The following is a 26,183-nucleotide window of genomic DNA, read 5'->3' on the forward strand; positions in this document are numbered from 1 at the left end:
CGCCCCACTGATTTTACCAGTGTGGTACTGAAGGCTGGACCAGAACCAGATGAGTACAGTGTCCCAGAATCTGTATTCCTTTAACAAATCTAGATCACTTGTAGGAAAGTTTAAAGTAATTCTAAAGAACCACTACTTAGTCTATCAGAATACAGATCTTGAGTTCAAAATTTTAGAAACTATAGCACTCAAGACGTATAGTAACATTTTGGGAAATATTTTGGTCCCAATAGGGGCCAGGTTCGAACGGCCTTGATGAGAACTCTATATCGAGCATGAGTTTGAAATGCGTAGACCAGTTTGTTTTCCAGCTTTAGGAATTTAAAACAGAGTCTAATTGTTTTGAATGGTTAACCCATGTGTTGTTATATCATATACCATGGCTGGTGTTTCAAATAAGAACTAAAAAGTGTTTTCAGAAATTTAAATTTATAGGGTGTGTGTGTGTTGAATGAAAGAAAAAGAGCATGAAGAGTATGAATGCAGAATGTGATGATACGTTTTTATGAAATAAGATTTTGTTACGCGGTACAATGTTAATAATGTGATGGTATTGTAGGAAAATTTTTAATTTTGTTATGTGAAAAAGAAAAGAAAAGAAAAAAAGATTATTTCCCGACAGAAAAAGAAGTCTAAGGTACATGTTGTTGAATCTTCTGTAGGTTCTCCTATAAATGAGAGTTTAAGTGATGTAGCAGTATTGGCAGTGGTTTAGTTTTGTTCTCCTCTCAAGGGGCACTTCTGTTCCTGGAACTCTCATCTCACAATCTTGGACTAGGACGTGTCTAGTAAGTTTACTGCTTATGTTTCACGCTGACAGGCACAGCATACTTTTGCCTGCAGCTTCCAGCAAACTCTTTCAAGGGTACTCTGTCAAGTTGAATGTTTTTGATCATACACTTACAGTTTGTGAATAAAGAGAAAAAGGTCCAACATCGGTCATTCCGGTTTTAGTAAGCTTTTTAATCGTATATTCACGCTGACGGGCACAGCATTCCACGCTCACAGCTTTTAATGTATAGTTTCTTTGCACCTCGTCCACGCTGACAGGCACAGCCTCTTTGCCTGTAGCCATTTTGACTACAGTAAAACTATATTCATGCTCATGCTCTATTGTTTATGAATCTATGGTTGTATCTCTTTTAAGGAAGCATTTATAATTGGTTTCTTCTTGTTATCACCTGGCATACGTTCTTTCAACACGGTAAGGTATCTTTTTCAAACATGTCAGTTGCAAATATGAGTCAACCCCCTCCATTTTTAAATGATGAAGGGGAACCAGACATTCCCTGGGACAGATGGGTTAAGATGTTGCATTCATAATTTATCGCAATTGGAGGTGAGAAGTTTTCTTCAGTAAGAAAACAACATATTCTCTTACACAATTTGGTTACTCAAGGGAGAAAAGTCTATGAGGACCTTGCAGATGGTGGAGAAGAAGGGGGTGAAGGGGATGATGTGTACACTATGTTAAGGACATAGGGTTCCCATTTCAAAGACAAGATCAATGTAGTCTTAGAAAGACATCAGTTCTTTAAAATGGTACAAGGCAAAAATGAGAAAGCTACCTCCTACATTTACGCCTTGAGAGGACTTTCAGCTACTTGTGAATGTGGTGCACTTACTGAGCCTCTTATTAGCAATCAATTATTTTGTTGCACCAATGACCATAAGGTGCAAGCGAGACTACTAACCCAAAATCCTGATTTGGAAGAAGCTGTAAGTATAGCTAAAAGCATAGAACACACAGCATACTGTGTTAAAGAGAAGAAAACTAGCAAAGAATTCTCTCAAGAAGAAAAACAAGTAAATGAGATCAAAGGAGATGAGGAAGTTCTAAAGGTTACAGATGCGCACACTGTAGCAAAACCTAAAACTAAGAAAGAGAACTTTAAGTGCTATTGTTGTGGGAACAGTACTCACCTTGCTAATTTACCCAGGTGCCCTGCTAGAGGGGTAAGTTGTAGGAGGTGCCGTAGAATTGGTCATTTCTCCAAGATGTGCAATTCCAAAGAGGTGAAGAGTGAGGCACATATGGTGCATGATGAACAAGTTTCGGTGTCTAGAGACAGCAGGTTTATATTTCAAGTATGTGACCAAGAGTTGGAAGAGAAAATTAATTACCCTGTATGTGAGATACATTTAGATGGAAAGAAAGTTAATGCATTTAAAGACTCATGTTCTCGATACACCCTCGTAGATGAAGAAAAGTTTAATAGGTTGTTTCATGAAAATGAATACAAGCTAGAAAAGTCGGACATAAACCCTGGGAGATATAATAAAGAACCCATTCCTTTAAAAGGAATGGTGAAAATGCGTATCACTTTCAAGGATAGACATACGTACGGCTAGGTGTATATTAGCGAGAAGGGAAGCAACCTACTAGGTTGGAAACCCCAAAAGGATTTAGGCATCACTCTAGACCCCAATAACAAAGAACAGGTTTTACTGGTAGACAGATCCTTGACGGGGGTAGGTGTATGCAAGGAATTACCTGAAGTTTTTTCTGACAAGGTGGGCGTGTTGAAAAACTACGAGCACAAGATAAAATTGAAAAATGATGCCATCCCTGTTGCACACAAGACCAAATCCATTCCTTTGCTAATGCATGAACCTTTGAAAAGAGAACTTGAGAAATTAGAACGACAAGGAATCATACAAGCTGTAGAAAACTCTGAATGGTTGGCCCCCATTGTGATCACATCTAAAACAAAACTTGTGATCATATCTAAAAAAAACTAAAAAAAACAGTGTAGACATCCGCGTGTATGTGGGCCTTAGAAGTTTGGATGCAAATATATGGGTCGACAGGTAAAAGCTCCCCAAGATTAATGAAGTGTTATCTGTGATTAATGGTGCAAGGTTCTTCTCTGTTTTAGATCTTACATCGGCATACTATCAGGTACCCCTACACCCAGATTCACAATAGTTAACATCTTTTACCACACCATTTGGCACATATACATTTCTGAGGATGCCATTTGGCTTGGCTTTTTCCCTCCAAAGAATATGGCAACATGTTCTGGCGGAGGTAGACAAATCCATATGTTTCCAAGAAAACATTATTATTTATGGCCTAATGAAAAAGAACATGATTTCAATTTGAGAAAGGTGTGTACCAAACTCAGATAAGCAGGCCTCACTATCAAAAGATGGAAATGCAAGATTGGAGTGGCATCAGTAGATTTTCTGGGTCACACACTCTCCAGTGAAGGAATTAAACCCAAAATGGACCTTATAGAGTCAGTGGTAAAAGCTCCAATACCTGTGAATAAAGACAAAATCAAATCGTTCCTAGGTTTAGCTGAATATATGTCAAAATTTATCAAGTAATTCTCTGAATTGGTACAACCCATAAGAGACCATTCGAAGAAGGATGTTAAATATGTTTGGTTACCTGACCTTGAGCGTGCATTCATAAACCTCAAAAGAGCAATTGCTTCGGCACCCTGCATTGGTAACTTTGATTGTACGAAAGATACTTTCCAAACCACTGATGCCAGCAATAGAGGCATTGGCGCCACACTCTCTCAGATCCAAGACGGCAAGGAAAAGATTATTGATTTTGCCTCCAGAACACTTAAAGAGGCAGAAATCAACTACTCAACCACAGAGTAAGAAGCTTTATCTTGATTTTGGGCAACTAATCACTTCAAATACTTTTTGTGGGGCATACAGTTCAAATTAAGAACAGACCACAAACCCCTAGTTTCTACATTTTCATCTAAGGACATTGAAAAGATCACACCTACGATTGGCAAATGGATTGTTTCTTTGCAAAGTTTCATTTTTAAAATAGAGTACGTTCCAGGCAACAAGAATCACGTTGCCGATTTTCTTTCTCATCTTCCCATGGACAAGCCTAGTGAGGAAACCATAGAAGAGTTCAATGTACTACAGGTTTCCATCCCTGCCATCCTAGAGGACGAATAGAAGAAAGTATCTATGGAGGATGCCACATTGAACGCTGTTGCTGAAAAAAAATCAAGAATGGTTAGCCGAAGAAGTGTGGGGACCTTCTGAATGAGTTGCAGCCATATTGGAATGCAAGAGAAGAGTTGTCTATTGTAGGTTCCAATATTTATAAGTCAGTCAAAATAATTCCTCCTGAGAGCCTCAGAAAACGCGTATGTGATTTGGCTCACGAAGGCCATTTGGAAAGAAATCTTACCAAAAGTAAGTTACTGGTCAGGTTATTGGTTTCCAGGTATGGACACCCATATCGAACTTCTTGTCAAAGGGTGCATGCATGTGGAATCAGTGACAAAACTAAATGCACTAGAAGATTAACCCTAGAACCAGTACAGGTTCCTATTAAGCCCTAAGAAAAACTATGCTTAGACATCATTGGGCCCTTACAAATAACTGGGTTGCAGGAAAGATTCATTCTTGTATTAGTCGATTATTTCTCAAATTGGATTACCCTTAAGTTTGTCAATAAAGTAGATACCAAGGCTATTAAAATCTTTGTCAGACACATTTGCTAATGAAGGTATACCGCATACTCTCATTACAGACAACGCGGTTCAGTTGGTTTCGGAGGAGATGAATGAGTTCCTGGTCAGCCTGGCCATAAAACACATCTCTACCCCTTTGTACTGTCCTCGTACAAATGGGTTGGTAGATCGCTGCAACAGTATGATAAAAGACGTGTTACAGCTAGCAATAGTTGCCCATACACCCATTGCCCAGTCTATCAAGGTCATGATTTGGTCATATGCAATAACCCCTGACAGTGTAACGGGTTATTCCCCTTTATGTCTCTTATGAGGGCACAAAACTGGGTCTAAACTCACGCCAAATTGGTTATTTGAGGACAAATCCTTTGGTTGTGTGATAAGGAAAAAAACTCAAGAAAGGATCCTGCGCCGCCAAGAGAAATATAAACATGAGTATGATCACAGATGGGGAACCAAGCCACATGAATGGAATGTAGACCAACAAGTCCTGGTCAAGAAACCTGATACGAGCTCTAATAGGTACAACACATTTTATGGTCCTGTAAGGATAAGTGATGTCAGTAGAAATGTGGTCATTATGGCAGATGGCAGGATGTGGAGCATGGACAGATTTGTTCCATATTCTGTGCAATCCACTTGCAGCAAGCCGAACAATGTATCAAAGGAAATGTCTAACATGTTGGACACTAAACGTAGTAACATAACTGTAAAGCCTCCGGAGTGGCAGAAAGACTGTCATGAAATACGTTTTTATCACCAATGTACATTATTGCTGTTTTCTATGGAAAGGAAGAGGTGTTATAATCTTGGTGTTATTTATCTCCCTCTCTCCTTCCTTCCTTTTTAACTTTCCTTGGTATGTTCCTACCTCCCCCTTCCCTTCACCCGCCTTGGCTCCTCCTGAGAATGTTCCTAGAGTGAACAATAGAATTTTCGTTTTTTTTTCCTCCCGATAAACTGGAGGGGTCACAGTTGGGGAACTGATTATAAATAAATCCTATTCACTTACCTTCTTCGTCTTTTGCATTTACTTACTACAAATTACTGTTTTAGAAAGGTCACTTTTAGAAAGTGGACATTTCTCTGCTCTTACTGCTGTATGTGCCTTGCAGCCTGTCTTCAATACACGTCTGGGATGGGTGACAGCTACACTTGGTGAATTCCCTCTAGACAGCCATAAACACCGGAAGGGTGGGTGTAACAGAGAATTCATCTGTATTCATCTACATTCCAATAGCTCTTCCAGTGTAGGAAGAGGGAGGGGAGAGCTGAAGCTGACACACCTGGATAGGCAGGTCCTGTGTCCCACACAAAGGGCTGATAACCCCCTACAGATAGCCTGGCAGACAGGGTTGGAATGAAAATTTAACCTGTGCACTTCTAGGGTCGTGTTTGAAGTCGACACAGTGCGTGTGTTGCAAAGGGGTTCGTCATCACCTGCGTAGATCGGCACAGTGCATCAAGACTTCAACGCTTTGCTCCATCCGAGGTACTCTCTCAGCAGGACCTGCATGAGCTCTGTAGCCGGCCTGCCCTCCATGGCAGTCGGCCTGAGCTTTAGATCTGCACCGGTACAGCGCAACTTCATGTAACCCCTTAGCTCTATTAACTTCTAAGCACTACTCTCTGATTTAATCTTTAAAAATTCATAACTCTGATTCTACTTATTGGATTTTTGTTGTTTTGGCCATGTTTTACTCATAAAATTATTCTCTTTTTCTAAACTTGAATGGAGCATTTTAATAGGGTTTTCATTGTGTTACCATGTGTGTGCGCTTTGCACAATACTTACATTACCTCTTTGGATAAGCCAGACTACTCTGTGCCAAGCTACCAGTGGGTGAGCACAAGCTTTCTTTTAGTGCGTATCCAGCTTACCTTGACTAGGATTGTGGTCCCTAATTGGGCAGGGTGCATACCTCTGCCAACTCGAGACCCAAGTTGGGAAGACTTCTGAAAAACGTGTGGACAATTCATGGTGACCTTTGAGGAATTTAATTCCATTGGAGGAGTTTAAAGAAAAAAATTAGAGAAAGAAAATTATATGTTCCTGTTGGAATTGAAAATGTCATTGCCTCCTTGCTCAAGCTTTACACTGTGTTAAGTTATCATTCATGGCACCATTTTATTAGTAGCCGCCATTTAGCTTTATGATTGAAACTAAGCTTCTGTCTCATGCTGCTTGCTTCAGCAGAAAGCTACTGGGATGCATTTCCATCTCCAAGGTTAGGCCTCACTGAAGTATGAGAAAGTCGCTTGTTAACGCATACCTTTCCCTTCAGATAGAGGTTCGCTTCCACTAATCCAGCTGCAGGCACAGACTGAATGACCTTGCCAGAGAGATAGTGTGTGCCCGGTCTCAGACTTTTAGCTCATCTTACTGTGCCCCTTTGTTCTTTGTTGCGGTCTGTGGAAAGTTACGGGATGGATGCGTTTTGTACTTATGCTGAAACCTATAATTGTTACCTTTATGCTTGTGAAAGTCAGTCGTTTGGCAGCTATACCATGAGGCTGGTCAGACTGGACTCTGCTGCAGCGCATTTACTAATAAATAACATGGTTTGTATTCTCTACTGTCTCCCCAAATCTTCTTTCGTGGAAGGTAGAAAGGTGGTTGCAAGTGACCTGGGTGACCCGATAAGGGACACTTCTTTTTTCCCCCGAGATTTGTATTTTGATTCCACTTTCCCTAAGGTAAAGGGAAACAAAATGAAGTCAAATTGTGCTAATTTCAATGACTCTCAGAGGGATCATGAGACTACTTTGTTCAAAAGAATGATGGGCTAAAATGTTCATGGTAATTCCAATGATTCTCATTTGGATCAGAACACCAATGATTTTCATAGGGATCAAAATGATGCTTCAACTTCGAGTGATTCTCATGTGACTAGAATGTGGATTCTCCTGTGGGATGTGTGAAGGATTCGAAAAAAGTTTTGTTGACATTGATGTGGCAACTAGAACTAGACGTATGTCTAAGAAACCTAGGTACCTGGAAGACTTTCTTATGTAAAGGCTGAATTATTTGTATGGCTATAGAGGGCAGGATATATTGTAAGGCTATTGATATTCTTCCTTCGCCATGTATATATTTTTCTTTATTTAGGGGTGTCTTTTCCTTAAACTTGTTTGGTTGGTGCCTCATGAACTCCACTTGTAGTAAGTATGTTCCCGTACCAGATTGTGGTGGGTGGCAGCTGCTCATCTGGACTGGGAAGACACTTTATGTGAGTAGGTGGGCTCCACTATTTTGCTACTCATTTCCTCAATAAACCTCATAACAAGTAACAGAAAATGTGCACTTTCATCATTTACTCCCCCAATACTGATGTATTCGGGTGGTGTAGTCTTTTTTTGCTTCTACTAAACTAATTTGACTAACATCTGAAATCATTTATTTCTAGCTGAAAAGTTCAGGACTACAAGTATCAGTAATGAACTACAATGAGGAGGCCACATAATCACAAAGCTGCTCCTCCTGAATTGGGGAACACAGAAAGAGATTCTTTCCAAGCCGTGAGGGCAACGGCTCATCATACCTGCTTCCTGCCGTGAGGGCAACGGCATCTTCACCCTTCTTCGCGCCGTGAGGGAAACAGCTGCAGGGTCACCACACAGGTCCCGGTAGGAGCGGTAAAAACTACAATTCCCAGCTGCCCAGGGTCCGGCTCAGCTGCAGACACTCCCGATGCGCCCAGAGGCGGATTAAAAGCAAGGAGCGCCTCCCGCCTCGCGGGACGAGCGCGGGCAGCGCCGGGAGAAGCCCGGGACAAGGGCGGGGCCATCTGTGGCCATCCGGGGACGACAGGGGACGGGACGGGCATCCCCCCTAAGACATCGATATGGGTAAGCGCAAAAACGTGTGCAATGGGTCCCTGCAGTCTCAGAAGGCAAAGATCTCACGAAAGGCTGACACAATCATTTCATATCTGACATCAGCCTTAGGGGTCATCACTAAAGAGATTGCCCAAGCGGAAATACAACTGGGATTTACAGCCACTGCTCCACAGCTGCATGTTCCTGTATTAATAGAGGATACACAAGACAATGTTTTAACACCACCTGATATATTGCATGACAATTTCCCTGTATCTTTGCCTGAAGGAGACCCAGGAGAAATTTCTAATACAGGGATGACTGGAAGTGTGCTGGGTATTCCATCGGTACAGGTAGCAACACACGATCCATCTACCAAACAGACTAATGGGGCCAAACTACCAAAAAAGTGTACCAAAAAGACTAAACACTTAGCCAACATAACTGAGTCGATGGAAGAGGACTTGGTAGCAAGACTCAGCAACAGAATTGAAGGGCTTATAAATCTTCACATGGAACCAATACTTACTAATATAGCCAAGGATATCGTCGATGTCCTTAATACATGTGTGTCAGGGCTGTTAAAGAAATGTAATCATATTGAATCCTTTATGCAGCAGCAGCGGGACCTTTTAAAGAGTAACCTAGCAGTGACACTTCTGCCGGAGGGGGGTTCTACTGTAGCCATCGCCAGTGATGCTCCAAGGGAAAATCGCTGTCTATCATCAGGCACAAGGGAGGAAAAAGGGACAGCACGTGATAAGTCCACAAGGGTACGCCCACTAGACAAAAATGCCACTAAAGATGGATCTACACCTAGCGCAGCTAGTAAGATAGACGCTTTAGCTCCCAATACAGCTACAGGGACAACACCGTGTAGTATTGAAGCGGGGATGAGGACATCGCAGTAGACATAATTACTGCGAGAAGAGTGGGCTGGGTTGGACCCAGGGAGAAAACCACAAAAGGGGATTGTGTAGTGATTAATTTTAAAACACGTTGTATGGTGGATCGGCTTTTTTGGGATGGGTCTGACTTATTACACCCGGGTATCAGACCTCTCCTCCTTGGCTATTTCTACCCACCCCCTCACTACAGATTAAGGAGGCATCAATTAGCTGTGGCCCGCCTAGTGAGTGGGGTAAAAGCACCCAAAGCACACACCCCAATGGATACCCAGCCGGATCTAAGAGAGAGGACACTGCTGGGGGAGGGCACCTCCAGTATGGAGACATCTAACCCCCTGGGTTGCACCCTGACCAATCGTTTTGCACCACTTTCGAACCTCTCTGAGAACAACTGACTAAATAAGTCGTGCCCACTGATAATTGATCCCGTGACACTGCATCCCGTATGCAAAATGATAAGTTGGAATATAGCTGGTCTAAGGGCCAAAATGGGGGATCAGATATGGAGGGAATATATCTCTAAATTTGACATCATATCCCTGCAAGAAACCTGGGACCTCCACAATTCCTTCTCATTGGATGGGTTTTGTCATTTTTACACTCCCGCTAGGCAAAGTATTGCAGGTAGAGCTAAGGGTGGACTATTGTCATTGTTCTCTCTGGAGCTCAAAGGATCCCTTAAGCAGCTAGACACAGGTAGTCAGAACTGCCTAGCGGTAGAACTCTCTATGTCTGACACAAACAAGTTATTATTTTTAAACTTTTATAATGCTGTGGAAACAGAAAACAATCTTGATCTATTAGACCAATTTGTCTATAGTTATAGCAGGCAGTCATATTATTTTGAGATTTTGTTTATGGGGGACCTAAATATCCACCCTTGTGTGAACCAATGTGGGAGCAAGGATCACGAGGGTCCACAGTTCTCTGCGCCATCCCATTTTGAACACACAAAAGAGGGGGAGAACCTGGAATTATTCCTAGCTAACTGGAACCTCTATGAATCATGTTGTGGGATGGGAGAACTCAGGAACCCCACGTTTAAGGGAAAGGACAGGGGTACAATCATTGATTATGTTTTTGTCACATCTTATTTGTTATGTTCTGTTTTAAAATAGTGTGTGGAGGTCTCGACCTTTAGTGACCACAACCCTGTGTTAATGGATTTGGTAACGGGGGGATCTCGGTCTTTCAGAAATTCTCAACTAAGGGTACAAAGTGATATTGCCTTAAAAGAAAGATCGAGGCAGAAGATTGAAGTGGACGAAAGTGGTACCTGATACTTTCATAGAGGACTTGTTGGCATCGACAAGGGCAGAGATAACTACATGTCTAGATAATGAGGCAATTGGTTCCGACATTGTAAATGCTTATAATGTTATTTGCTCATATGTAAACGATAATTTACCCATCGAAGGAAAGCCAAAAACTGGGCATGGAGAGAGGTGGTTTGACAAAAAATGCTCAAATGCGCATGCTGCACTTCTCAAAGCCCTTAAAGTTACCCTTAGGGACAAGGGATAAGTAACCAAGCATAGATTGGCATATAAGCTAGCGATAACTGATAGGAAGCGGGAATTAATGGACGAAGTTTGGTGCAAACTACTGTCACCCGAAGTTTTGAAAGACAGATGCAAATTTTGGGCTACAGTAAATCAACCTCTCTTTGCAAATACAGACAGTGCGTCTCTGGATTGTAATATTACAGATAAGGTCTGGATTGCACACTTCGAAGAGATCTATAGCCTGCCTTCCAAATGCCCAAACGCTGAGGCCCACTTACCCGAAAACACTTTGCCACAATTGAAATTTGAAACCTCAGAGGTTGCAAAAGCCATTGAGGAAATGTCGGAAAATAAGGCGCCAGGACCTGACGGGGTCCCCGCCGATTTGTTTAAAGCTGCCCCTGGTATGTGGTCAAAAATCTTAGCAAACATTTTTAACTCCATTAGCCAAGACAGCATTCCTTCATCATGGTTAACCTCAACCATCATCCCGGACTATAAAATAGGTTCTAGGCAGGATCCCTCTTGCTATAGACCAATCTCCTTGATTGACTCTTCTGTAAAGGTCTTAGGCCGGGTGGTCCTGCATAGACTGAGTGAATGGTTGAGGGAGAAAGGGGTCCTGTCTAATGTGCAATATGGTTTTAGGCCAAATAGAGGTACCATTGACCAATGTCTAAACCTGCATCTTTTAGTTAGCAAGTATACGGTGGCCAAGGAGGGTAACCTATACATGGGTTTCATGGACTTATCCTCGGCGTTTGACCTAGTTAATAGGTCAAAGCTTTGGATGGGACTCCTTGAGTTAGGTCTTCAGGGGTGTGGAATTTTTAAAATAGTCTACTTGTCCAGGGGACTAAAGGAAACAGAAATCTACTTGTCCTGTAAAGAGATCAACTTGTCCTAGCTGTTGCCTAAATGGATCTGATGGTCTACGGGTTTTATTCTCGCACACACCATAGGCTTGCATATCCCCATACACGACACAGAGTTATGAGTTCCTTCTCTCAACTCTTAGAGTATAGCATAAATTCCCTTCACCCTCTATTTCTTGAACTTTCCATGCTTAGTGTGTTGTGGTGGGAGAGCAGGGGGTGCTCTCCCACCACAGCCTACGTGTTCCCTTTCATATATTTTCTCACAATGCAGTCTTCCATTATGTTTCACTATTTCCTCAATTTCTTTCATTGCCATTTTCTCATCACAGGTCCAAGCTTACCTTATAGTATCCACTCTGTTGCCAGCAACACCATTCCCTTTTGCTTCCAATCTTTCACCACAGGCTGACTCCAGAAGTCTTGCTATATCAGCCACCCACCTTAAGCTGCATACCTTTTTTTCATCAAATTTCTAACCATATGCAGGCTGTTCTGTCTGCACAGCTACTCTTCTACCATACTCTACATGTTTCATTTTCCTCTACTATTTTAACAAAATCTCCATTCCACTTCACCTAATCCCTGTCATTGCAGACTCCATTTCATTTCCACATCCTACCAGAGGCCCGTTCCCATTCATTCTCCAGCACACTGGCTTGAAATCCCCGTTTGTTTTGTGGCAACTGCTCCTTCTCACTTTACACCTACTCACAGACCTTAGGCTTCTTAGAACTCCATTTTCAATATGTGAATTGAGCTGTGCTTGCTAGTGGTAAAACTTCTTCACTAAATGAAAATGAAGTCAGAGGGGAAAACCTGTGCATCCAACCATCTATTATTGCACTGGAAAGACAGACAAAACAAATGTATTTAATAGTCAGTTCAAGTGGCAATAGCCACTATGATAATGCAAAAGAAATAATTGTTATGTTTTTTGGCACTAGCATAAGTGGGAACTAAGGGGGCTGTGCTTTGTTTTCTGGGACTTGATAAACATATACCAGACGGTCCTTAATGGTTTTCAGACTACAGTGTTAAGAAAAGTGGTCCATGTTAGTTGCTGATGCAGTTCAAACACAAAGGTGGATGAAGCTGTAGGTGCAGAATTTTCTTTTCCTAACAAAATACAGGTCCTGTTATCCTGACTTCATTTGGAAATGTAAAGGGCAGGCAGATGTTGCGGCTATAAAATGTTCTGATAGCACAACCCCCGCCATCAGTCATGACACATTAATGTAGATTAACCACTGAGAAAGAACACTTCACTCTGAGGCAGATTAGAAGTTGGAAACCGTGCATTAGATTTTTTTGTGTGCACATTTAACTGTAAAATGAATTGGCATACTCTTTTAAATGGACCTGTAAAGACAAATACTTCCTTTTTAGTTACGATTCCACAGGTCGATCTAGAATTCACCCTGCATGTGAGGATGTGTTGAGTCATTGCTTCTTGCATCCTCTGTGTTTACAGTGTAAGGCAAGAGGGGGGTCGGGGCTGTAGTCCATATGGAAACTTGATCTGCAATGCTGCAAACAATCGCAAGGCAGACGTGTGGGTTTTCCATGGCAGACTTGGTTACCTAATGACTAAGTAGTGACGGTGGCACTTGAAGACTGACACTACGTTCCCATCAGCTCCGTATTACATAAACAAATCTTTCATACTGCCTAAAGTACTTACATTTTTTCTCGCTCCAATGTTGAATTTTTTTCAAATAAGTTCTTTCTTGGGCTCTTCCTAAAGTGCTTCACGACCTGCAGAAGGCTTGCAGACTCCTAACAGCACAGTCAAGTAAAGATCTGCTTTACGCTGGCTCAGTGGGAATTCAAAATTATCAGATGTGTTTGGGGCTTTGATTCTGAGCAGAGTCGACTGTGTCCTGTGTAACGTTCATGCATTTCTCCATTGCACTTGTATGCCCTTAGCGCCCTGGGCTCGTAGACACTAACATGGAGCAACATTTTTAAACAATTAAATTTATAAGCTTTATTCGACATTTTGTCATAAAAGCATTCACCTAACCCTATACAATAAATACTACTTATAAAAATACTTCTAAAAATACATATTAAACATTAAATGTCGAATAATACATAATAAAAGTTCATAAAATTACAACACATTATTACAGTTTAAAAGGACACATACCATAAGTTAAAAAATAAAGAACATGATCTATGTCGCAAGAATACAATTTAAGGATGTACATAATTTCATTATAATACAGTAGCCATTAGTGATCGGGTACGAATTAGCCACGACCACGCCAAATATTTTGCTACACCAACCACATATAATGTTGTACAGTCTGATTCAAGTATCCTAAGGGCTTCAGATTGGCTTCGGGTTCCCAACTTTAAGCACACCGGTTTTAACCACTTACGTCTGGGGGTCAGATACAGTGGACAACAAAACAAGAAATGGGAGATGTGTTCAATTTCCTCATTACAATGGTGACAATGTTCATCCCATGTCTGGGACCAATGCTTCTTAAACGCATTTAAAGGTAATGTGCCAATGCGGAATTGAAAATAAAGTTTTCTATCATATGGTTTTTCAATTAGGTCCCAAAAAGGTTCATATGAGGGGTACATTTTTAAATTTAAAAAGCGAGATGTTAGATTTGCGCTTATACTGTCACTAAACATTGCAAGATATATCATTTCCCAATATAAATCTTTTAGCTTTTCCTTAGAAGGGAAGCAAGTTGGGTCTTTGTTGTCCCATAGGTAGTCCAATTTCAATTTTGTGAGTAGTCCCCGCAACTCCCTTAACCATGGGATAGTATGGAAACGATCGAATTTGATGACATCCATCAATGCTGCTGCATAGTGGCCTAGTTCTGGGGTCACCATAATTCGCCTCCAATATAGGAGGGGCCGAAGCCTCGCTATATCCACAACTGATTTCCTACCCAGGTCTAGTTTTAACGGAATTGTTGGTGTGCTTTGGGGGACCATTACGACTCCTCTTAGGAACCTATTTTCAGCTCGACCCAGTTCGCTCAAGTTTGAGAAGCCCCATAATTCAGAACCATATAAACAAGCCCCCAGGACTTTCATAGAATAAATTTCCATAACACAATTCACAGGCTTTGTCAGTGAGGTTCGGTGTTTTAGCGAGATGGCACCTGCTAGCTGTCTAAATTTTAGTAGGGATGTGGTTATGTGATGCTTCCAGCTCATGTTTTCTTGCAGAGTGATACCTAGGTATGAAAAAGAGTCCACTCTTTCTAGGGGTGTTCCTTTGTATTTTATTACACCCTTAAAAGAGGACTGCTGATTGAGGAACATGAATTTCGTTTTGGTGGTGTTTAATTCTAGGCCCCTTTCATTTTTAAACCAAATAGGACAACTGCACGCCAAAGAAAAAAAGAACATATTATAAGTTCCTAACCGAGTACACCATCGAAGAGAGGGGCTAAAAGTCCACACGTTTACTAAACTCAACAGCTGATCTCAGCCTCGAGAACAGACTCTGGTTTCCAGCAAATCAGAGAGTGTAAAACATTTCCTTCCACTGGCGAGATTTGCCTCCACGTTTCTCATAGATTGTATTCAGAATCGCCTCAGTGCTGGTTCTGTTTACCGTATTTACGGGTTAAAAAAAACAGTTACAGACAAGGAATTTTAGGCTGCTCGTTAAAAATAATTGACAGTCCGTAGCAGTGTAGAAAGAATGTCTGCTTGCCCATCGGACAAAATAGAGTTTAAAACTTCTTGTCTCTGACTAAAATCCACATGTTCCGGGCGTCGGGCGATATAAATTCCCCACCCCTGGGTCTTGATCCCCCTTAGTACATTTCTTGGCAAACCTACACACGAATCTCTCCGCAAAAATTAGAGTGAATACTGAGGGGCGATGCACTAGGCCATTTAGATCTGAAAGAGGGGTAAGGCAGGGGTGCATTTTGGCACCCCTGTTGTTTACCCTCTACATAAACGCCCTTGAGACTGAGCTGGGAGAGGTTTCCCCGGACATTCCGCGTATGGGGGAACAGGTTATACCAGTTCTCCTATACGCGGATGACGCTGTACTTATGGCTCGTACCGGGGTGGCCCTCCAAAAACTGTTGAATGCCTTTGGTACCTTCATGAGCAACTTTGACCTCAAGGTAAATGCAAAAAAGTCCCAGGTGCTAATTGCAGGGAGGGGAAAAAATAAGGAGAAATCAAAAAGCTTTTATTGTAATAATGAAGTGGTATGTAGGGTCTCCTCGTTTCCCTATCTTGGGGTAGTATTCAACGAAAAGGGCACATGGCGCCCTCAAAACACAAGCTGTAGTGTGGCTTTTAGTAGGAGTGTTTCGGGCCTTATGGGGTTTGCCAAAAAACTGGGAGGTAGACCAGTTGAAGCCATTATTAAGGTTTATAAAGCAAAGTGTTTGGCCGTGGCCACATATGGATGCCAAATATGGGGCCTTAACCCGACTAACTGTGGCTGAGTGACGGAGTGTGTGTTGCCAGCTGGGAAACCTTGACCAGTGGCGGGTTTCGGCTAAGATACGTGATCTTGGTGACACGGTTATCCATCTGAGTAAGGTAGCAGGTATGCAGTTGATATGCAACCCTCAGGTCTAACTAAATATAAGTGGAATTTTAAAAGCGCTAGACCCCTCTTTGCCCACTGAAGTTGCTTAGAGTATAGCAACGAAACATGTTGGCGATATAGTCTCACATGAAAGTTGGTTCAATGTGGGGCGTTTTAATTTGGAGCACTCACAACCCAGAATAAATACAGGAGTGGTCAGTGAGTTCTGCAATTTTAATGTGTGAGATGCACTTTTTCTTTGTCTCACAGGGGTTATGGTGATGAGGTACACTTGAAACAGCGATTGCAATCTATTATTCGCTGGGGCACGGAATCGAGCTTCATTTATCTGTTCAGGAAGAAAAGGATTAGTACATGTTGTGTGTCCTTTCCCTCCACGTGTCCGTTTTTGTCTTTTCCTTTCCACTTCTATGAGAGTGAGCAACCGATGATGATACGTGGGTACACTGGCATCTGCTAGCCAGATAACCCCATTGGTGGTTCTACCGTGAGGTGCTCACTCTCTTTCCTCACAATTTTTTGTGTTTTGGTGATGGTATTGTGGTATTTTTTACCTTACCTTGTTTGTACTGCGACAAAAAGTGACACTTGTGCAGGAACTAAAGAGCCTTGATTTAGAAGGGTAGGGGTAGTGATAAGGTTATAAACACACCCTTTGAGTACCTGCAGCCTAACTAAATAATAGAAGTGTTTGGTGGGACAGGCCTTCTTTGTTTTGATCACTCTAGACCCCAACAACAAAGAACACGTTTTATTGGTAGACAGATCCTTAACTGGTGGGGGTATATGTGAGGAATTTCCAGAAGTTTTTTCTGATCAGATAGGAGTATTAAAAAATATGAACACAAAATAAAGCTGAAAAAAGATGCTGTTCCTGTAGCGCATAAAACCAGATCAGTACCATTGCTATTGCGAGAACCTTAGTAAAAAGAACTTAAGAAATTGGTGAATCAGGGAATCATACAAGCAGTGGAAAACTCTGAATGGGTAGCCCCCATTGTGATTACTTCTAAAAAGACCAGTGCAGACATTCGCGTTTGTGTAGACCTTAGAAGTTTAAATGCAAGTACGTGAGTTGCCAGGTACCCACTCCCCAAGATCAATGAGATGTTGTCCGTCATTAATGGAGCCAAGTTCTTTTTGGCGTTAGATCTTACATCAGCTTATAATCAGGTACCTTTACACCCAGAATCACAAGCACTAACTTCGTTTACCACACCGTTTGGAACATATACATTTCTGAGAATGCCATTTGGACTGGTTTCTGCCGCATCCGCCTTAAAAAGGATAATGCAACATATCCTGGCATATGTGGAAACGTCTTTCTGCTTCCAGGACAATATTCTTATCTATGGGTCCAGTGAGACGGAACATGATTTCAATTTGAGAAGGGTATGTGACAAACTCAGAAGCAGGTCTAACCATAAAAAGAGGGAAATGCAAGATTGGAGTGGCTTCAGTAGATTTCCTGGGATATACTCTCTCCAGTGAAGGGATTAAACCTAAAATGGACTTGATAGAGTCAGTGGTCAAAGCCCCATACCAGAAAATAAAGAAGAAATCAAATCATTCCTAGGTCTAGCAGATTACATGTCTAAATTTATTTAAAAATCTTCAGATTTGGTACAATCCATTAGAGATTTATTGAAAAAAAGAAAGTAAATATGTCTGGTTACCAGTCCATGATCAAGCCTTTTCTAATCTTAAAAGAGCAATAGCCACTGCACCCTGCACAGGGAATTTTGACTGCACCAAAGACACGGTCCTTACCACAGATGCCAGTAATAGAGGTATTGTTGCCACACTTTCTCAGTTTCGTAATGGCAAAGAAAAGGTAATAGCCTTTGCCTCTAGAACTCTAAAAGAGGCAGAGATTAACTATTCAACCATTGAGAAAGAAGCTCTTTTGTGCGTCTGGGCTACTAATCACTTCAAATATTTTCTGTGGGGACTACCATTCAAATTAAAAACAGACCACAAGCCTTTAGTTTCTTTGTTTACTTCTAAAGACATTGAAAAGATTTCACCTAGAATTGGCAAATGGTTGGTTTCTCTACAAAGTTACAATTATACCATAGAGTATGTACCAGGCAACAAAAATCAGGTTGCCGATTTTCTTTCACGGCTTCCCGTTGACATGCCCAATGATGACAACATGGAAGAGTTTGAGGTTCTTCAGGTTTCGATTCCTGCTATTCTGGAGAATGAATGGAAGTCATCATATAAAGATGATACTACGCTTGCAGCAGTAAGAGAAAAAATCCAGAATGGTTGGCCCACTAAGTGTGGGAACCTTCCTTATGGAATGTTAGAGAGGAATTGTCCATTGTAGGTTCCAACATTTTTAAATCTGATAAAATAATACCTCCTAAGAACCTCAGAAAACGCATATGTGATTTGGCTCATGAAGGCCATTTGGTGAGGAGCCTTATGATAAGCAAGTTACGCTATGGTTATAAGATTTAGGCAAGGGTTGTTATGCATGTGGAATCAGTGATAAGACTGAATGCACCAGAAGAACTCCCCTTGAACCTGTACAAGTTCCCATCAAGGCCTCGGAAAACTGGGTTTAGATATCATAGGGCCTTTACAAATAATGGGGTTGCAAGAAAAATTAATTCTAGTGTTAGTTGATTATTATTCCAAATGGATTTCCATCTAGTTTGTCAACAAGGTAGACCCAAGGCCATCAAAATGTTCCTATCAAACATATTTTTCAATGAAGGTATACCACATACTCTCATTACTGACAATGGGGTTCAGTTCTTTCAGAAGAGATGAAAGAGTTTTTGGTCAGCTTAGCAATAAAACACATCTACACTGTTGTATTGCCCCCATGCTAATGGGTTGGTAGAACGCTGCAACAGAATGATAAAAGACGCTTTACAGCTGGCCATAGCTTCTCACAAACCTATTATCCAATACATCAAATACATGATTTGGTTGCAGGCTATAACCCCTAACAGTGTAACCAGCTATTCCCCATTTTGTTTCTTAAAAGGGCATAAACCAGGATCCAAACTTACGCCTAATTGGTTGTTTGAAGACAATACCTTTATGTGTGACAAGAAAAATACTCAAGAGAGGATCCTCAGCCATCAGAATAGATACAAACAGGAGTATGATCATAGATGGAGAACAAAGCCATTCAAGTGGAAAGTTGGACAGCGAGCACTGGTCAAGAAGCCTACCTCCAGCACAAGTAGATACAACAAATATTATGATCCTGAAGAGATAAGTGATGTTGGTAGAAACATAGTCACCATGGCAGATGGTAGGAAGTGGAGCATGGACAGACTGGTCCATTTTCTATTCAAGCCACGAGTGACAAGACTAGAAGTGTGCCAAACGTAAGAGGAGTAAAAGAGCTATAAGGTCTCCTGTAATGGCAAAAGGCTATGTAATGAAATAAGCTGTATTAAATCTGTTCTTTTTGGTAAATTTCTATGGAAAGGAAGATGCGTTATAATCTTGGTGTTTTTTTCCCATTTCTTTCCACTCTTTCTTCCCCTTGATACCTTTTCCTCTGTTCCCCCTTTGCTCCTATCCTTATGGTTCAGCCCCGTTCTGAGAGGGCACGATAGAAAGTTGGCAAGTGGAGGCATCCGACAGGAGCCAGAGGCAAGAGGAGTTAGAGGCAGGACCCAGGAAACAAACAAATCGTCTGACTTAATCGGTGTATTGTGATTTTTTAACAGAGAGCTTCCATTGTGCACGGCTGAAAAGTGGCCAAATGTGGAGCTCTTACATTTCCGAGGTACAACTGTGAGCAATGCATTCAGTCCTGGGCTTTCATTTGGATTTTGGGGCTTGTAGTCCTTGTAATGTTTGCATTGTAGTTGTTTTTACGCACGCACGCACGCATTCCTACATCCGCAGGCCAGGCGTGGCCTGCGGGGAGTCAATAAATGGAAAGACGACCGCTCGAGGCGTCACTTCCGGCTAGCATCTACGCCTGGGCTGAGTTACTTGTCCTGCTGCTGCCGAGCGATCTGCCACCGCGCTATCCACCCTAGCGATAGCTGGGCCTGCAGTCACCCACGGTTTTGCCCACATAACACTGGCGACGAGCGGAGGGGGCCCAACCCTCGCCCGTGCCTTACCATGGCCACCGGAGCGCTCCTCTCCCTTGCGCGGCTCCGCCCCGCCTCACCGTGCTGCCGGTGCCTCCTCGTGGTGTGGCCTGCTACCCCTGCCTGGAGCTAAGTGGGGATCTGCTGTGGACCTGCCTGCCACCTCCCGCCACCCAGACCTCACCTGCACTGCCTCTGCTGCTCTCCCGGTGCAGCCTCCCGCCTCCCTGCACACGCTGCTCGGCCGGTGTGCGACGCTGTGCCATTCCCCACGCATCTTGCGTGCGCGGAGAAAGAAGGGGTTCCGAACCTCACGCATCTCGCGCGAGATTCAGAATTTGTGCTCCAGAAGCGCACAAGACAGCCTGCAGACGTCGGGCACGCTGCTGGAGGTGCCCATCCGCCCTGCTCAGCAGATAACACCGGCCTGACACCACTGGAGTGGCCTAGCGGTTCCACAGACGGCGCAAGAGTAGCCACAGAGGCCCTGCTCACCGGCGAAGAGGACAAGGAGAGCGAGGAAAAGGAGAGGACGAACCGCGACGGCAAGAACCAGACAGTAAGGAGTGGGGGCGCAAGAAACGGTCACCTTAACCCCCCCCAACGGGCGAACGCCGACGCCGCGTCCCGCACCACGTGGCCGGCCCAGAGAGAAAGCACAACAGCCAGAGGCCCTACCTCAGCTGGCAGCCATGGTAGACTAGGAGGAGGCCACAACAGTTCGCATTCCCTTTCAACATGCCGCGTCTGGGGTCCTACCACCCTTCAGCGAGTTAGAAAACCCAGCGACAGCAGCCCCAAGATGGAAGATCTGGATAGAACGGCTAGATAATTAGTTCAGCGCGACTCGAGAAAAGGACACGACAGTCAAGAGGTCCCTCCTCCTCCATTATGCCGGAGACTAAATATTCAAGTTATTTTAACACCTCCCCAACACCGGGACGGTTGATGACTACATTGGTGCTGTCAATGCGCTCATCAACCACTTCGACCCGCAACTGAACCCAGATTTCGAGGTGTTCAAATTAGGCCAAGCACGCCAGAGAGAAGGCGAGACCATGGACACGTTCTATTCCCGCGTCCGAGAGCTCGCCAGCACATGCACCGACATCAACCAGCAACAAGCCATCCGAAGGCAGCTCATATAAGGGTGTCGTGACAAGACGCTACGCGGAATCATACTCAGGAAACCCGGCATCACTCTTGAAGACATCCTGATACTCGCGAGGTCACATGTCTTATCGGATGCTCGAGCCACGGCCATGGATCAGGCGCTGACCAAGCCCCAAGGAAAAATGGAAACCATCAAAACAAAAGGGGCCGACACGGTGAGGCCGAAACAAAGGAGCGACCAGTTCCGAAAGCCCAGAACAGAAGCACTCCGGACCAAGTGCGGATACTGCGGCCATGAACCTCATGCCGCCAAAGACTGCCCGGCTCAGGGCAAGACGTGCACAAACTGTGGTATCCCGAACCACTTTGCGGCAGTATGCCGGTGGCGTAACAGCACCAGGAACTTCAGAGGACAGAGACCATCGGCCAGAGCCGTCCGACAGCTAGCGATCACAGATGAGGAGACACCAAGCGAAGCGCCGATGAAACCGGTGAGGTACTTGCCAACCGTAAAAGACTCCTCAGATGATGACGACGCGGAGGCCTACGTGGTATTGTTTGCCAAAGAACTCAAACAACGACGAAGACCTCAGCCAACCTGTGTCGTCCAGGTAGCAGGAAAGGATGTGCAAGCCGTCATTGACACGGGGGCCACAGTCAACGTCATGGGCCTCCAGCAGTACCGAAGGCTACGCCCTCGGCCGCCAGTGGTCCCGTCCAAGACCAGAATATTCGCCTACGTGTCAGACACGCCGCTGCCGCTAAAAGGGAAAATGGTGGTGCCCATAAAGGAGGGAACAACCAGGAAGTGACCGCCACTGTCCACATCATTGACAGGGAAGCCGACAATCTCCTGAGTAGCAACACGGACGAAGACCTGAAACTGATTGCGTTCGCCAGACGAATCAGAACGTACCAAGTCGAAGAGCTTCTAGCACCGTTTCTGGGGCTGTTCCAAGAGCTAGGCTGCATCAAGTGCGAGCATGTCAAGCTGCACATAGACAAAACGGTCACCCCCGTCGCCCTGCGGCATCGACGAGTCCCGTTCCACCTATGGTCGCTGGTCAAACTGGAACCAGAGAAGCAAGGGGTCATCGAAAAAGTGTCCGGACCTACCCCGTGGGTGTCACCGATGGTCATCGCGGAGAAGCCCAAACAACCCGGGGCTATCCGCCTCTGCATAAACATGCGGCTGCCCAACCGGGCGACAAAGAGAGAACGCCATATTACGCCCACGATGGACGATATCATTGCTGATGTCAACGGGTTCAAATGGTTCTCCAAGATCGACCTAAATGCGGGGTACCATCAACTACCCCTGGCGGAAGAGAGCCGGTTCATCACGACGTTCAGCACCCACCTGGGCCTCCGGAGATATAGGATACTAAATTTCGGCATATCCTCCGCGGCAGAAGTGTTCCAGAACACCATCAGGGAGCTACTGTCGGGATTACCAGGGGTGCTCAATGTGAGCGATGATATACTGATCCATTCTGCCACCGCCGCGGATCACCACAAACATCTCTGCAAGACCCTGAAGCGTCTAAGTGCATACGGAGCGAACCTTCATCGGGAGAAATGCCAATTCTTTCAGCCCTCGCTGGAATTCTTCGGGTATTTGTTCAACCAGGAAGGCATCCAAGTCGACCCAAGGATATCCCAGGCCATCAAGAACGCCCCGGCCCCGACCACGCCGACGGAGGTGAGGAGCTTCCTGGGTATGGCCACCTACTGCGGGCGATTCATACCCGGCCTCGCGACCAGGAGCGAGCCGCTCCGAGCCCTCACCAAGACGGATGCCAGCTGGCAATGGGGCCCGACCGAAGAAGCATTCCAAGGCATAAAAGACGCCCTCTTGGAGAAGGACACCCTTGCATACTTCGATCCAGCCAAGCCGACGGAAGTACTGGTGGACGCGAGCCCGTTAGGACTTGGAGCAGTGCTCACCCAAGAGCAGACGCCCAGCCAGTGGGCCGCACTAGCCTTTGCCAGCAAGGCCCTCACCCCGACCAAAGCCAGGTACACCCAGATAGAACAAGAGGCGCTCGCCATGAAATGGGCCTGCAAGCACTTTCACCTCTATCTCCGCGGACAACCCTTCACCATGGTGACTGACCACCAGTCGCTAGTACCTCTCTTCAAGGGGACAGCTCCCCATCCCCCACCAAGGATCGAGCGGTGGGCGGTCAAGCTGCAACCCTATGAGATGGAAGTCTTGTACCGCCCTGGATCCAAGAACCCCGCTGACTTCCTGCCAGACACCCAGCTCCAGTAGTTCAACCCGAGGGAGACGACGACTGCGAAGCCCCCAACGCATGTCCCTGGAGGAAGTAAAGGAGGCCGCCGTCACCGACGCTGTGTACCGCAAGACCACCCACGAGGTACAAGGGGGTTCCTGGACCGACTACCTGCGGGAAGCAAACAGGTGGGCACCTGGCGAGAGGGAACTGCTCACCAAGATGTGGCGAGTCCGCCACGAGCTGAGCGCCACCGAGGAAGGCATCCTCATGAGAGGGCACTGGCTGGTGATCCCGCAAAGCCTCAAGCAACGAGCAGTCCAACTGGCTCATGGAGGGCATCAAGGTGTTGTCAAGATGAAGTCGTGCATGAGGGAAAAGGTATGGTTCCCGGAGTTGGAAGAAATGGTGGAGGAATGGGTCAAGCAATGCCTGCCATGCCACATGACGGGTGGTCCAGAGAAGCCACTACCCATCCTCACCGAAGAAGCCTGCACCGCTCCGTGGTCAAAAATCAGCATGGATTTCGCCAGCTTCCCAGGAGGTCGGCATACCCTGGTCATCGTTGACGCCTACTCGTAGAACCCCATAGTGGGCCCCATGGCGTCAACAGCCTTCAGCCACGTAGGTCCCGTCCTTGAGAAAACGTGTGCAATGTTCGGGTTCCCGCAAGAGGTCCGCAGCGACAATGGACCCCCATTCCAAGGGACTGAGTTGGCAACGTTCCTTCAGCAACGAGGGATCGCCCATCAACGCATCACCCCCCAATGGCCCGAGAGATTCATGCGAACCTTAAACAAGGTGTTCCGAATCTCCACCGTCGAACAAGCGGATCCTGAGCACCGACTATATGAGTTCCTGAGGGAATACTGGAGTACCCCGCACTGCACCACCCAAAGGAGCCCCTGGGCCCTGATGCTGCAAGGACCAAGGCGGGACCTCCTCCCTGCCACGCCGGGGTGGACGCCTTCTCCCCTCAATGCCGAGAGGACACAAGAACGGCGAAGGAGGCAGAATCAAGAGGTCAACCGGCGGGCCACCCCTCGGAGACTCATACCCGGAGCGACTGTCATCCTACTGAACCGACGTCAAGGAGGAAAATTCCTGACGAGGTACGAACCAGGGACCTGGACCGTCACTGCAACTCGTGGCTCAATGATAACCGATCGCAGAGGAGCGGAGGAGGTGTCCCGGAACGCATTGTGGTTTAAAGAAGTCTCGCCAGACGACCGCTCGGAGACTATTGTCCCACGCCCGATGTCGCAACCCGAGGACCCAGTCGAAGAGGATACCGGAGCGCCGACCCTCAGCCCATCCAGGGAAACCCCGGACCCCTCTCCGTCTCCATCTGGAGAGGCTGACCCAGGGAGCCCGGGTCAATCCACCAAAGATGGGCGCATTGGCTCACAGCGAGATCATCTGAGGCCAAACCCTCGTCCAAGCCAGAGATTGAGAGACTTTGTCTGCGAGTGAGACCCATACGCCAGGAGGCGCTACTGAGGTCCGGACAGAAAAGACATTCAAAAGAACTGAGTTGGATAGAGATGTAATGTTTGCATTGTAGTGGTTTTTACGCACGCACGCATTCCTACATCCGCAGACCGCTCGAGGCGTCACTTCCGGCTAGCATTTACGCCTGGGCTGAGAGACTTGTCCTGCTGCTGCCGAGCGATCTGCCCCCGCGCTATCCACCCTAGCGATAGCCGGGCCTGCAGTCACCCACGGTTTTGCCCACATAACAGTCCTAATTTTGTATTGGAATCACATGTCTATAAATCCTAGAATGTAAAGAAAAAAAATTGGACTCGCACAGGGAAAAGCTAAATCCTTTGAGCAATGTTATGTAGGACACATTAAAGCAACTACCAGCTTTATGATTCGTGAAACGTTGCACTGTGGTAGGTGTAGTTTACCGACTGTCTACACCTCTTTCAAAAATTCCAATAAAGTGCAGTTGGTCAAAAAGGTATGACTGCCGAAGATGTATCAGACGTAAAATGGTGGTTCCAAGTAAGCAATCTCAATGTCACAGAAAAGTAACCAAAGTACCCCTCCCATGGACCCTATTAATCACTTGAGTGTATTGGCATCTTCTAGTGACCCCTAGATATACCTCCCCACTACATTGCCAGTCTTTAGAAACTCTTACCAACGGATTTCCCCCAGGCCACCCGCAGCTTCTCTCCTCTTTGCTGTCTCTCATATAACTTCTCTGAGAACGTCTCGCAGCTTTTCCAATGCACCACACCATAGATCCTCAGCCGTCCTCCTCCTTTGTTTGGCTCCCGTTCTACTTAGATAACTCCAGCCGAACAACAGTTTTGTTGAGGGTGCACACAACGGAGGCCGAAGCCTCGCAATAGTCTGACTTCTTACTTCGCTCAGCGACTCTAACCCTAAGGTCCCACCCCTTTTCGAGCGGGCTAGGCTTTATGACTACAATAATCGGGTGCCCAGCAACGCGAGGCGATCTACGTCTTAGCGTTTTCTATTGGTTTAAGGCGGCACACAGAGCATTTAAAGCAGCAAGACTAGAGTGACGTGCATTTAAGCATTACGTGGGACCGCTGTGGCGCCATGTTGGTGGAAGAAGCGCCGTGCAATGCGTTTTCTGTTTAATATGCTGCGGATTTCATCGTTA

The 26,183-nt window shown here is 45.1% G+C and overlaps 1 protein-coding gene across 1 annotated transcript in view; it reads right to left on the minus strand.

Annotated features, from left to right (window-relative positions):
• Nucleotides 1-25,982, minus strand: part of B9D2 (B9 domain containing 2) — a 108,633-nt gene extending 82,651 nt beyond the window's left edge. The window contains exon 1 of the mRNA XM_086938627.1: nucleotides 25,692-25,982. The gene's annotated coding sequence lies outside the window, so the exon portion shown is untranslated. The remainder of the gene's footprint in view (nucleotides 1-25,691) is intronic.
• Between the last annotated feature and the right edge of the window lie 201 nt (nucleotides 25,983-26,183).

Source organism: Lissotriton vulgaris, chromosome 9 (genome assembly GCF_964263255.1).
Source record: "Lissotriton vulgaris chromosome 9, aLisVul1.2, whole genome shotgun sequence".
Taxonomy (NCBI): domain Eukaryota; kingdom Metazoa; phylum Chordata; class Amphibia; order Caudata; family Salamandridae; genus Lissotriton; species Lissotriton vulgaris.